The sequence below is a fragment of the Odontesthes bonariensis genome, chromosome 3, assembly GCF_027942865.1.
Source record: "Odontesthes bonariensis isolate fOdoBon6 chromosome 3, fOdoBon6.hap1, whole genome shotgun sequence".
Taxonomy (NCBI): domain Eukaryota; kingdom Metazoa; phylum Chordata; class Actinopteri; order Atheriniformes; family Atherinopsidae; genus Odontesthes; species Odontesthes bonariensis.
The window spans coordinates 35,212,062-35,223,452 of record NC_134508.1 but is presented as its reverse complement, the minus strand read 5'-3'; the positions used below and the strand labels follow the sequence as shown (position 1 = coordinate 35,223,452).

The window sequence follows — 11,391 nt, the reverse complement described above, 5'->3', positions numbered from 1 at the left end:
CTACAAGTCATTATAAGAGATGTAGACTGAGCTTAGTAGCACAATTCAGTCATTTGTACCGAATGGGAGAGGCAACTCTCAAACCTTGCTCATCTCATTCAGTTTTGCTTCACCCTAAATCCTTAAAGGCTGCCTTTTAAAGGAAACACGCTTAAAAGATGGAATTAGGGTTAAGTTGCACTTAGATAAGATTAGATTAACATCATTACAAAAATATTTCCCTTTGACTTCCTTTTCTTTATGCAATGCGGAGTCCAGTGCCTTCACCACCAAGGGACAGTGAGGCCAGATGTCAGGAGACAGAGAGCAGCACTCAAGAGAAAATCAGGGCCAGGCAGGGGACCCGAGACGATTGTTTCCTTATAATGTGGCACAAGTTGTGTAAGATATTGTTTGGGCTTCATAGAAATACAGCAGTGTAGATGTTGGTCTATTTACATTATGAACTTCTGATATAAGTCTCTCTCTCTCTCTTTCTGGGCTTTCTGCTGAATTTTCTGTTGTCCCTGTTTATCTTCGTTTGCTCAGCCCTGTTCATCTGGAGGAAGATGAGAATCTTGAAGAGGCAATTCAGTGTTGTCTACTAGAAGACTGTGCTGTTAATATTCTAAAGTAAGAGTTACAAGTATTTTTTTACTACAGTAAAACTCTTGTTTACACCAGCGTAAACATCGCAAACAACATGGAACAATTCCTCATGCACTGAAGGTGATAGTGGAGTAAATGCAGAGGTAGCCAAAGGTCTGTTTATCTTTGTCATTGTCTTTTTTTTAATATAGGTCATCTGAAATGCCGAGCAAAGAAGAAGTTGCAGGCCTTCTACAAGCTCACAGTGAGAGAGTTATAACATCGGAAACAAGACAGATCTATATTAGTCGAGCCAATGCTTGGCCAACAGCCCAACGTGTGTTTAAGAGAACCTGTTTTGCACAAAGCTGTGACATGATGCTTTATATCACATTTGCAAGCCATGAACATGACGCTGAGGAAGATGCTGCCGACCTTGGAGGTCCCAGGCGAGAGTTTTTCCGATTACTGGTGAAGCCTATCTTCCAAGACAGTGGAGCTTTTGAAGGTTTTTTCTAAATATATTGGTTTGAAAATGCCAGAGTACACGATACAGAATGCGGTGTTAATTTATTTAATCTTTCAGGCACACCAAATGGATGCACACCAAGACTGAACATTCTCCACTTGCAAAATGGACTGTATGGAACCATTGGCAGGATGAAGTCTACAGTAATAATAACTGTAGGGGCTGAAGCACCTGCATTCCTGTCCCCGAGTGTCGTGGACTACATTGTGTCTGGGGACATCCTTCAACCTAAAAAGGTAATGGGCAATATTCTGACCTGAAGACTATTGTAGCAAGCCTTTGCTTTTTTTGACTATTCCACAGCAGTACAGTTACTTTTATTTTGGTAGAATGCATTATCAAAATAATTTTGGTTTCATATTACCCAATAAATAACTAAAAATGACTTTCTTGCCATTGGTAGGTAACTAAGTGTAAGTGAAATGCTACATAGTACTTCTGTAAATGTTGATTAAATGCAGTCATTTGAGAAAATAAGATTTTTGGGGGGGCTTTTTATGCCTTTAATGATAGGACAGTTGGAGAGAGACAGGAAGCAGAGAGAGGGGGAAGACATGCAGCAAACGACTGTCCGGTGCGGGACTCGAACCGGGGCCCACTGCAGCAAGGACTGTAGCCTCTGTACATGGGGCGGCTGCTTAACCCACTACACCACTGACCACCCTGAGAAAATAAGATTTTAAAGATCTGATCTGTAATATTTAGGTTCAACAGGCAACCTTGCAGGATGATTTGGAGAAAGCAGTCAGCAGCTGTGACTAATGGCGATATAAGGTGAGGGTCTTCCACTTGTTGTCACCATGGCCAACAGAGATTTGTTTGTGAAAAATGCAGTTCTATACCATACTGTTGTGCAACGGCAGAGCTGTCTTGATCAACTCATTGATGGCTTGTCCCACTATGGAGTAAGATTCACCTCACAGTTCTGTATCATATTTGCTCCGTGCTGTGGTAAAATGACTAAGAATTGCCATATCCCCATTTAAAGGTAGGGTAGGAGATCCTGGATTTTGAGTCCAGCGAAGCTGCATTTTGAAAATACACCGGTAAAAAGTCCCAACCCTTTTCTTCACTTTTCCCCCGAAGGCACGCCTCTAGAGTACATGAACGCGCACGAGCACGAAGGTGCACGAGCGCTGTTCTGCCAGCAAGCATCGATCGTTGCCGTATTTAGTACTTAGTTTATGCTAACTATACGTTTAATAATGCTAGGTGCTAGCCAAGCTGGCTCTAGTTTAGCTTCCTGCCAAGCTTCTGGACGTTCACGGAGCAGGGTACGCGCACAGGGAGAAGGAACGGTCCGTTCACAATGATTGGATACTGTTTTTCCTAGATTGTACGTTCTAGAGGCCACTAAAACTTTTCATATTTGTGTCAAAACTTTTAATTAATTGGTTGCAATGGGGGTGTGAAGAGTATTTCAAGCAATATGTAAAAAAATGTTCCAGAAAAAGATCCCCTACCCCGCCTTTAACCATAACTACTCATTTTTATGGCCTTTCATTTATGGTGTTGAATTTCCTTCTAGGTTTTATCACTCCTGAGAGAGAACCCCAGCTTGCATGTGCTGCTTGACATACCAGGAAAGGTCAAAGGTCGAGCAGCTGATTTTGTAGCTGGTATTCACAAACCAAGCTACTCTGTACTGGGGAGCAACGGAAGAGTTAGGGAGGAGTTGATGATGGGAACATTTAGGGAGTTTCTCCAATGTCTTGAAAGTAAGTTTGTATTTTTAATTCAGTATATTATACAATAAGGAAATCCAGGAAACGTACAGATTTATTTTATTCTTTACAACTCATGAAGCTGTGCCTATCTAATGTTTATGTACCATGTAACAAGAATACAGTTGTTATGATAGCTTGTAAGAATAACATTGCTTTTTCACCAAAATACCTCTACAGTAAACCATTAGTTATTCAATTAGTCATTGATTCAGTCTTTCTTAAACCTGAGTATTTCCGAGTCTCCAAGTCAACACTGGTTTCCCTTTGCTTTCAGATCAGGGGTCTTCAACGTTTTTCAGGCCAGGGACCCCCAAACTGATGGAGAGTTGGAGCAGGGACCCCCCTACTATTAATATGGCATACAATTGTGTTTTATATTTAACGGGGCCTAGTGCCGTTTATAAATATAGCTACTCTGTTATTGTACATTCAATACTAAGCTATTCAAATAATACACAGGTTAATATATTCATGTCTTTATTTTAAACATGTGCAAGGCACAGGGTTGCCGTGCCACTGCCATTTATAAACAAACATCTTGCATACAACACTGAGCTATTCAAATAATCCACAGATTTTAACTTTAAACATGTATGTAGATGGGGCAATGAATCCTCAAAGCATCTGTGAATGGCACACGTGTGCACAAAATTTGTGAGAAAAAATTGTTTGAAAAAAAAAAAAATTTTTTTTTTTTTTTTAAATGTTAAAAATTGTCTAATCAACCAAAGATTTCGCGACCCCCCTGCAGTACCTCCGCGGACCCCCTGTTGAAGACCTCTGTTTTAGATAAAGAGCTGAGAGACACATATGGGGACAGGACTCTAACCGAGGAGGAGGAGGCATTCCTGAAGACTTTGAGCCCTGGTCACATCTTTGCGTTTGCTACAGGGAGCAGCAAAGTCCCAGCCATTGGTTTTTCATCCAACTCCTAAATGAATATTTATTCATGATGAAGACAGATATCTTCCCACTGCACATACGTGTGCCAACGAGCTTCACCTTTTTGTGAATGCAACAACAATGACTGATGATGATGAATTCAACTACTGCTTCCTAGTGGCATTAATGAATGGATTTTTATTCAGCACCATTTAAACAAATGTCAGGATTCCACTCTTTAGTTTCGGATATGAGGTGCTATTAGTATTTATGTTGTCTACAACTGGACTAAAGTATTGTTGTGTTTTGAGATGTTTAACAGCTACCATTAAAGTACAAGTAAAGGCTTTGTTGTTGCAAGCACAACTTTAGCATAAATGTGCTGTCCTAGTTTTAATTTTTACTGTAAATCTACTAATAATTCACTGAAATCAGTTCATCAGGCTGCTGTGTTGTTCTGTGTACCCTCTGCCCCTCGCATGGTAACAACCCTAAAACTTTCCACTACAGCCCAGTGGCTGATGGTGTCCATGTGTAAATGTATTCCATAGAGGAGATTTGAGGCATATAGAGTTTGTTCATATTAGAAAGCAGTGGTTTCAATTGCATTACATAAGAAAGCTGAAAAATAAAGACTATAGCTTGTGTTTTCCCATCTTGCTCCACATTCTTTTCATCTTGTTATGAATTTAACTCGAGTTAAATTAGCAACTAGAGTTACTAGTTTTTTTATACTCAACAAACAGTAGTGAAGGAATGAAACTATGTACATTTACTCAAGTAAGGTACTTAAGTAGAAATTTGGAGTACTTTTCAGATCACATTTTTTAATTCCCCTCCTCACCATTGAAAGCCATGTTTATTCAGATTCACTGATGTTGAATATGTTGTGACAAACTGAAGAATGTGTTCTTTCTCCTCATCCTACTCCTCCTCAAGCTCTTTACAAAAGTGGACTTTTGAAAGTACAATGAGGCTAATGTTACCCAGTTGTCCATGTTATGCTGAGATCACACATTTACAAGTTTATCCAAAATAAACTGTTGTGTTCTCTGAAACAATGTTTTGCCATTGTTGTTGTCATGTAGAAGAGGGTTAATGGCATCATTCAGTTCTTGCAAATCCCTGCCATTCAATGGGGAAAATCCTCTTCTAGAGTTTGGTGAGGAACAAAAAACTATCCCTGCTGTTGAGAGTTCTGGGTTGTGAAGATGAGGCAAATCATTGTCCAGACTAAAAAGCTGAACTGGTGTTCTATCTCCTTCAGATGAGATAGAGTGATTGTTAAATCCAGCTTAGAATTCCTCCAAAGTACGGTTGATTCTGGGTAGAAAGAGCTAATGGAGACAAAATAGGTCTGTTGCATTATCTATGTCTAGGATACTCAGGGATTCCAGTTCATAAAAAATGGGTGCATAAATATGGCTGCAGTTTTTGTTCAAGTCTCGGTTAAAACGCTCGATCCTCTGGTTGTGTACAGAACTTCCTGTTAAGACAGAGCCTTCAGCCCTGCTTGCATGCATGTCCTCCCAAATCTGAGCGTTCTCTCCTCTGTGATCAGTCCTGATGTGCAGTGGTCTGCCAAACTGTCCAACAGCTGCAGTGAAGTGGTCTCTCACAGTTTCAGCACGATTATTGTTGGAACAGTGAAGACACATCAACATCCTACTGTAGCCGTCTATGGCACCTTGAACAACCAATTTCCACCTAATCAACTTGTGATTTCCGTCGACATGCCATATAAAATTTGGATGTGGGACAGAGTACACTCGCCGAACTATTGCTGTTCTTCTCCTGGCTAAGACACCAACTGGGTCCATCCTTAGCAGTGAATCTCTTACACGTTGTCTTTGAACCACAATGTTTTTGGAGCGGACATGCCCCATAAGCATCACTTCTCTAATATTTGGGTGTTCAGTTTTTATTTGTGACACTTCAAGATCCAATTGTTGATCACTGATGCTCTTAAATTTTGACGTTGGGATGTTATAGTCTTGCAGTAACTTGTAGAAATTTGGCCTCGAGATTGAAAGAATAGATGCCGCTTCTGTAAAGGTGGTTTTCAGTGAAAGAACATGTTCAAGCTCCTCTTTGGAAATCTGATGTCTTCCTTGTTAGTCATTCTAGAACACAGCAAAGAATATGACATTTGGCATGTTTCTATAACAAACAAGGGTTATTCAAGAGGAAATTATAGACCTAACAGATGAGCATTCACATCACTCATCATCTTTCTGACTGAAGAGAATTATAGATTGTACTGTTTGTTTATTTAAGGAATGTTTAACTAAATAACATGGACCATCAAAGATGAGAGGTTACTGAGAGGTAAATGAGAAGTAAATCAAACAAATATGAACATGAATATGAATGAGTACTTACTGAGCAAGGTCTGTTGCTGGTAAAGGTATGGTAGCGCTGGAGCAGGAACCCTGAGGAGTTTTAAAATATAAACAAAATACCAAAGACGTTATTATATTGTCACGTGTTAGTGTAAAATATGCCACCATGATTGGAAACAAAACGGAAACAGTATACCACACAGAAAACAAACAAACAAACAAACAGCCAGCTAGGTTACATGAGTATGAAAGTATACCGAGCGGTATGACGTCCCAGTGGAGGTGGTGGGTGTGGCTGGCCCAGGTGGGATGTTGCAGCTGGTGGGAGCCTGAAGAGACATTAGCAAAATATTAGCAACATTATCTTTCATGTGTTTTTTCTTTTTATACGCCCAGCAGTCAAAAACCACCGATGTGATTGGCGAAGGACAAAAAAGCAGGACAATGTAGAAACAAAGAGAGATAGATTTTATGCTTTTTTACAGTACGCACACTATACATATATATACACATACACACACACACACTAGTGGTGGGCCGCTATCGGCGTTAACGTGCTGCGATAATTTGAGAGTCTTATCGGGGGATATAAAAAATATCGCCGTTAATCTATTCTCAAAGTTGGGTTGGGAACTGGGTCAAAATAGGTAGCCTAAGCAAACTGTGATGACTTTTACCTTGATATTTTAGCTCGGGTGTGGGCCGATGTACTTTGTCTGCCGTTAGGTGTGATTAAAACAGAAGAACGCTACTTTTCAGAAGCCTGTGCTAGGCACTTTATGGAGGTCGCTTATCTGTGGGGGATAGTTGACAAAATCTGCCCTGTTGGAACAGACAGCGCTCCTAATATGGTGGCCGCAGGGAGGATACTGCGCGTGTGGCGCAACAGAGACGCACTGCACACAACGCTATCTCAACAGCAGCACCATCTCGCCCTCCCAACAAGTGCTGAATATGAGAAGTTGGCGTAGCTAGAGAAACTGCTGGAGCCATGCATGTGAATAAACTGGTCTGCCCTAATGTTGCTGACTCGCTGGAGAAGCTTCGCTTGAGAATTTGCTTTGGTAGCTTTGGTAGCTCGTGACGTCACATTTAGAATGTTCAATTCTTAAAGGCCCCGCGGCTATGCAGCACCCCCGCGGAAAAAAACATGAGGAAAGAGAGGGCAGGAACACGAATAAACATGTTGTTATTTACAATTTGTTATACAAGATATACATCACTTTTACAAATTATGTAAAACTACATTAGGTACACCTGAGAAGAGCAGGAATAGCAGAGGCAGCTGTGAAAATAAACTAAATTCGAAAGTAAATCCGAAATAAATCCGAAATAAAACTTAATTGCAGTGAGAAAGGTATGCTTGGGGTTACTACACTATTGTATGGAAGCACTCGACACGGCAATTGCAACAGTCTCAGGATTAAACGACTATTGTTTGGATAGGAACCAAAGTTTACACGTCTGTTTCCGTGAACGCCGCGGATTGTCCCCCCTGAATGAGCCATTTTAATCTAGATTAATCTAGATTAATTTCAAGATTTCAGTGAGATTAATCTAGATTAAAAAAAATAATCTATGCCCACCACTAATATATACATATATATACACACACACACACTTTGTTTCATGAACGAGGACACAGTGGTGTTGGTATACTTGACTATTCATGTTCTAAAACAGCAGAGCGCAAGTTACAGTGGGTAAACATACACCAGGAGAACCACCAATGCAGTACCACATAACAAAGACAGATGGCAGCAGCAACACATTTATAAAGGCAGGTGGCAGCTAGCCTGGGCGAAAGCCGACTGTTGACTCTGTCAAACAGTCTGGGAAAACCCAAGAGGAATCCGTTTCCATGGAGGGCGGGACCTTACCCAGCAACTTAAATTTATTGGAGTAACGGAGTTCCCTTAACCAATGATAATGTTTAGAAATGACGTTGGTTATGCGCCGAGGTTCATGCTTACTCTCGCGAGGCTCTAGCTCGCGAATCACGCTTCCCACATCCGCTTTCATTATACCGGTACCATTTGATAAATCAAACTTTTCCCAAAGCCAGTTGGAAGGAGAGCTACGACATCCTTGCCACTAACAAAATTGACGAGGCATTCCTCTTGCTCTCGTTTTAATTGTGTAATGATCTCCAGAGTTGAGACAACTTCATGGATAGCTTCTAGCGTTCTTCCGTCGCCATGTTTATTTCCGCTGCGGTTGAACTACAATTATATGGACTACAATGGACTCCGCGCGTGAGTTCTGCGTCACCACTCGCAACTGTTTGCTGATTGGCAAAACACTGAGCGAACCGAGGTAGGGGGATTTGGCCAGACTATGTGCGGAGCCAAAATCTTTGGGCGGAAGTACGTAGGATGGCGTCGCCAGGCTAGGTGGCAGCACATGTCCTGCAACATCTCCCTTTTCTTAATTAAAGCAATGGCATATGAACTGAGACCTGAAACAAAGGCCTACTGAGTACTCAAGAAAGTTACTTGTTTTATCATGCCAAAACCTATCACTGTTGTACATTATACCGGCAGCGACAACAACATAAACATTTGGCAACATAATACAACTGGTTTTATACTGGCAGCAGCAACTTCATAAACAAACATAAACATTTGGCAACAACCAGAATACATATTTTTCTTTCCCTTCAGAGATCCAGTCTTTTAGGTGGCCTGGTAATCCGACCATAGCGTGAGGTGACTGGAGGCCCTGTTGGTGTGGAGGTTGTATCAGCAGCTGGGCTATCAGCATGCTGAGGTGGGGTAGCACACGGCGTAGCACTGAGCTCTGGCCAGTGAATCTCATTGTGAAAAAAGTATTCATACCATTTTCCTTCAGCAAAACCTGAAAATGGGTCCCACAGACCCAAGCCAGGGATAAGCAAAGCAATATTTCACCAACACACACAACACTGTATAGAAAAGGAGCACCAGCACCACACACACACTATTGTATGTTCTATTAGTTAGTAAAAGAAGGAATCGAAAACAGTCAACCTGCTGGGTGAATTTATCTAATCTGTTATCGGTACCACGTACAACTCAGAATACAAGTCTGTTGTTGAGAGCGTCATTTCCTCTTGCATCATCTGTTGGGGCAGCAGCATCAGAACCAGGGACCTAAAAAGACTCAACAACCTGATAAGGAAGGCTGGTTCTGTTCTGGGGACGACTGTGGAACCTCTGGAGACAATAATGCAAAGAAGGATTTTGCATAAAATCAAGAGAATTATGGACAACCCTGCACATCCTCTCCATGAGACTGTTATCAGAAAACAGAGTCTCTTCAGTCAAAGGCTTCTTCAGTTTGGATGCAAAACGGACCGCTACAGGAAATCTTTCCTGCCCACAGCCATCAGCATCTATAATAACTCTTTGATTTAATTGAGCTACATCAACATTTAATTTCCCTCTGGGATAAATAAAGTATTTTTGAATTGAATTGAATTGAATAAAGTGCATTGCAGTAATCTAGCCGAGATGTAATAAAGGCGTTGATTACTGTTTCAAAGTGCGTATGTGCAAAGAAGGGCTTCACCTAAGACCAGATACACTGAGACTAAGATACAAAAAAAGCTGGACTTCACTATTGCACCAATTTGCCGGTCCAATTTAAAATCACTGTCCATCTTAAAACCCAAGTTTGCGACTGTTGGCTTCCTGTATTGCACCAAGGGGCCCAAGTCAACAGGAGGGGATTTGCAAGAGCCACTGGGACCAAACACCATCACTTCTGAAACAGGAAGGAATGCCGTTGGACCATCCTACAGGATGTGACGGACCACAGTTTCTGTTGAGCATGAAAAATATAGTTTATTATTTTTGACTGGACCACAGGAGTTGGTCCTAAATAGGTGGACTTTGAGCCTCCAGCTGCTGTGCAGACGGGTGAAATGGATCGGTCATGTCAGCTTCAGGGCCTCCTTTTGAGAAGTTTTGGTTTGTAAATGTTTGTCCAGCAGACCCGAGCACGACACATTCAGCAACAATGTCCATTGGGTTTTACGTTTACATCCCCCATCTGAGCTGGGGGACTGATGTAGAATCATTTGACGGGGGCAGAATGTCAGTTGTACCATTTCCCATTGCAGACACAAGCCACATATTTGTGTGATTTTATTTGATCAATTTATTTATACGCCATTTATTCTTCACAGCTACTGTTGCTGATAATGCAATATTCTGCCCGTACAGTCTGTTTGGTTCCCAAGCACCTACGTAATTGTTTTCTGGTGATGATGCACGCCTCCTCCTCATTATATCCACTCAGGAGAGTCAGATCAGGCCAAGTGATTTCTCCAAGAATAAAAAGCAACAACAGGCTGGCTGAAGATGCACTTAGACTTTCCTCAAAGCTGCTGGGGTTAAATGCTGGGGCCCTTGTCCACTTGAAAGCATGACAAGCTGTTCTTATGGAATAGCCAGCCCTTTCAAACCCTTTAATTACGTTCACATCTTTTCATAGCTGACACCTGATCTCAGGTGGTAAGCTGTTATTCAAATGAATTGTTCTGCGCTATTTATCAGCATTCTGAAAAGGCTGATTTGTTTATTTCACAAGAGCAGGAGAGCCGCACACTTTCCACATGTTATGTTGAGAAGTGATCATTTACATACGAGGTGGCTCCAGTGCTCTCTCATCTGTACCCTCTTCATACTCACTTTCCTTTTGACCTACTATCCACTGGATACAATAACGATCAGCTTAACTGCCTCGTGTGTTTCTTCAGCCTTAATGTTTGTTCTCATATATTTTCTTATGTGTGCAGCAAAGCAGTGAAAGCTTTGGTTGGCATAATGATCACCAGATGTGAACACAAACTACTTTGTAAAGCTGCCCATCCCCTTTGGCATCTTTATTTTGTTGTGTTACAACTTTGACATGTGTCTGTTTTTTTGGATTTTTATGTCATAAAAGTGAAAAATAACTGCATGTATGGGTTGTTTTTTAAGGCCTTCAATTATGATCCGTTGCTGAAACTTGCATATTATGTCCATTTTTATTCAATCAAAGTGTCTGAAGATCCCGGTATGTTTAAAGCTGTTGTGAGAAGCCCCACCACTGAGCAACATCAACTTGTGTTTCATTTTGTTAACAAGCATCACGTCGGTACGTGTGCAAAAAGATCCCGTTTGATATGTTGTGTCAGAATCATTGATCCAACTTTTAGTCTAGAGTGTTAATCTCATTAGAAATTATAAACATGTCAGTCCACATCCATCTGAACTTATAAGCAGACTCTTTTTGTCAGGGACTGACGGCACATTTTTATACTTGATCAAAGAGCCACCTGCTGGAGGAAAAGTAAGAGCAGATGTTTAACATTATTTTC

At 41.1% G+C, this 11,391-nt stretch overlaps 1 pseudogene; it reads left to right on the top strand.

The window, feature by feature from the left end:
* The first annotated feature begins 976 nt into the window (after positions 1-976).
* LOC142376978 (dynein axonemal heavy chain 8-like) overlaps positions 977-11,391 on the top strand; it is a 58,911-nt pseudogene continuing 48,496 nt past the window's right edge.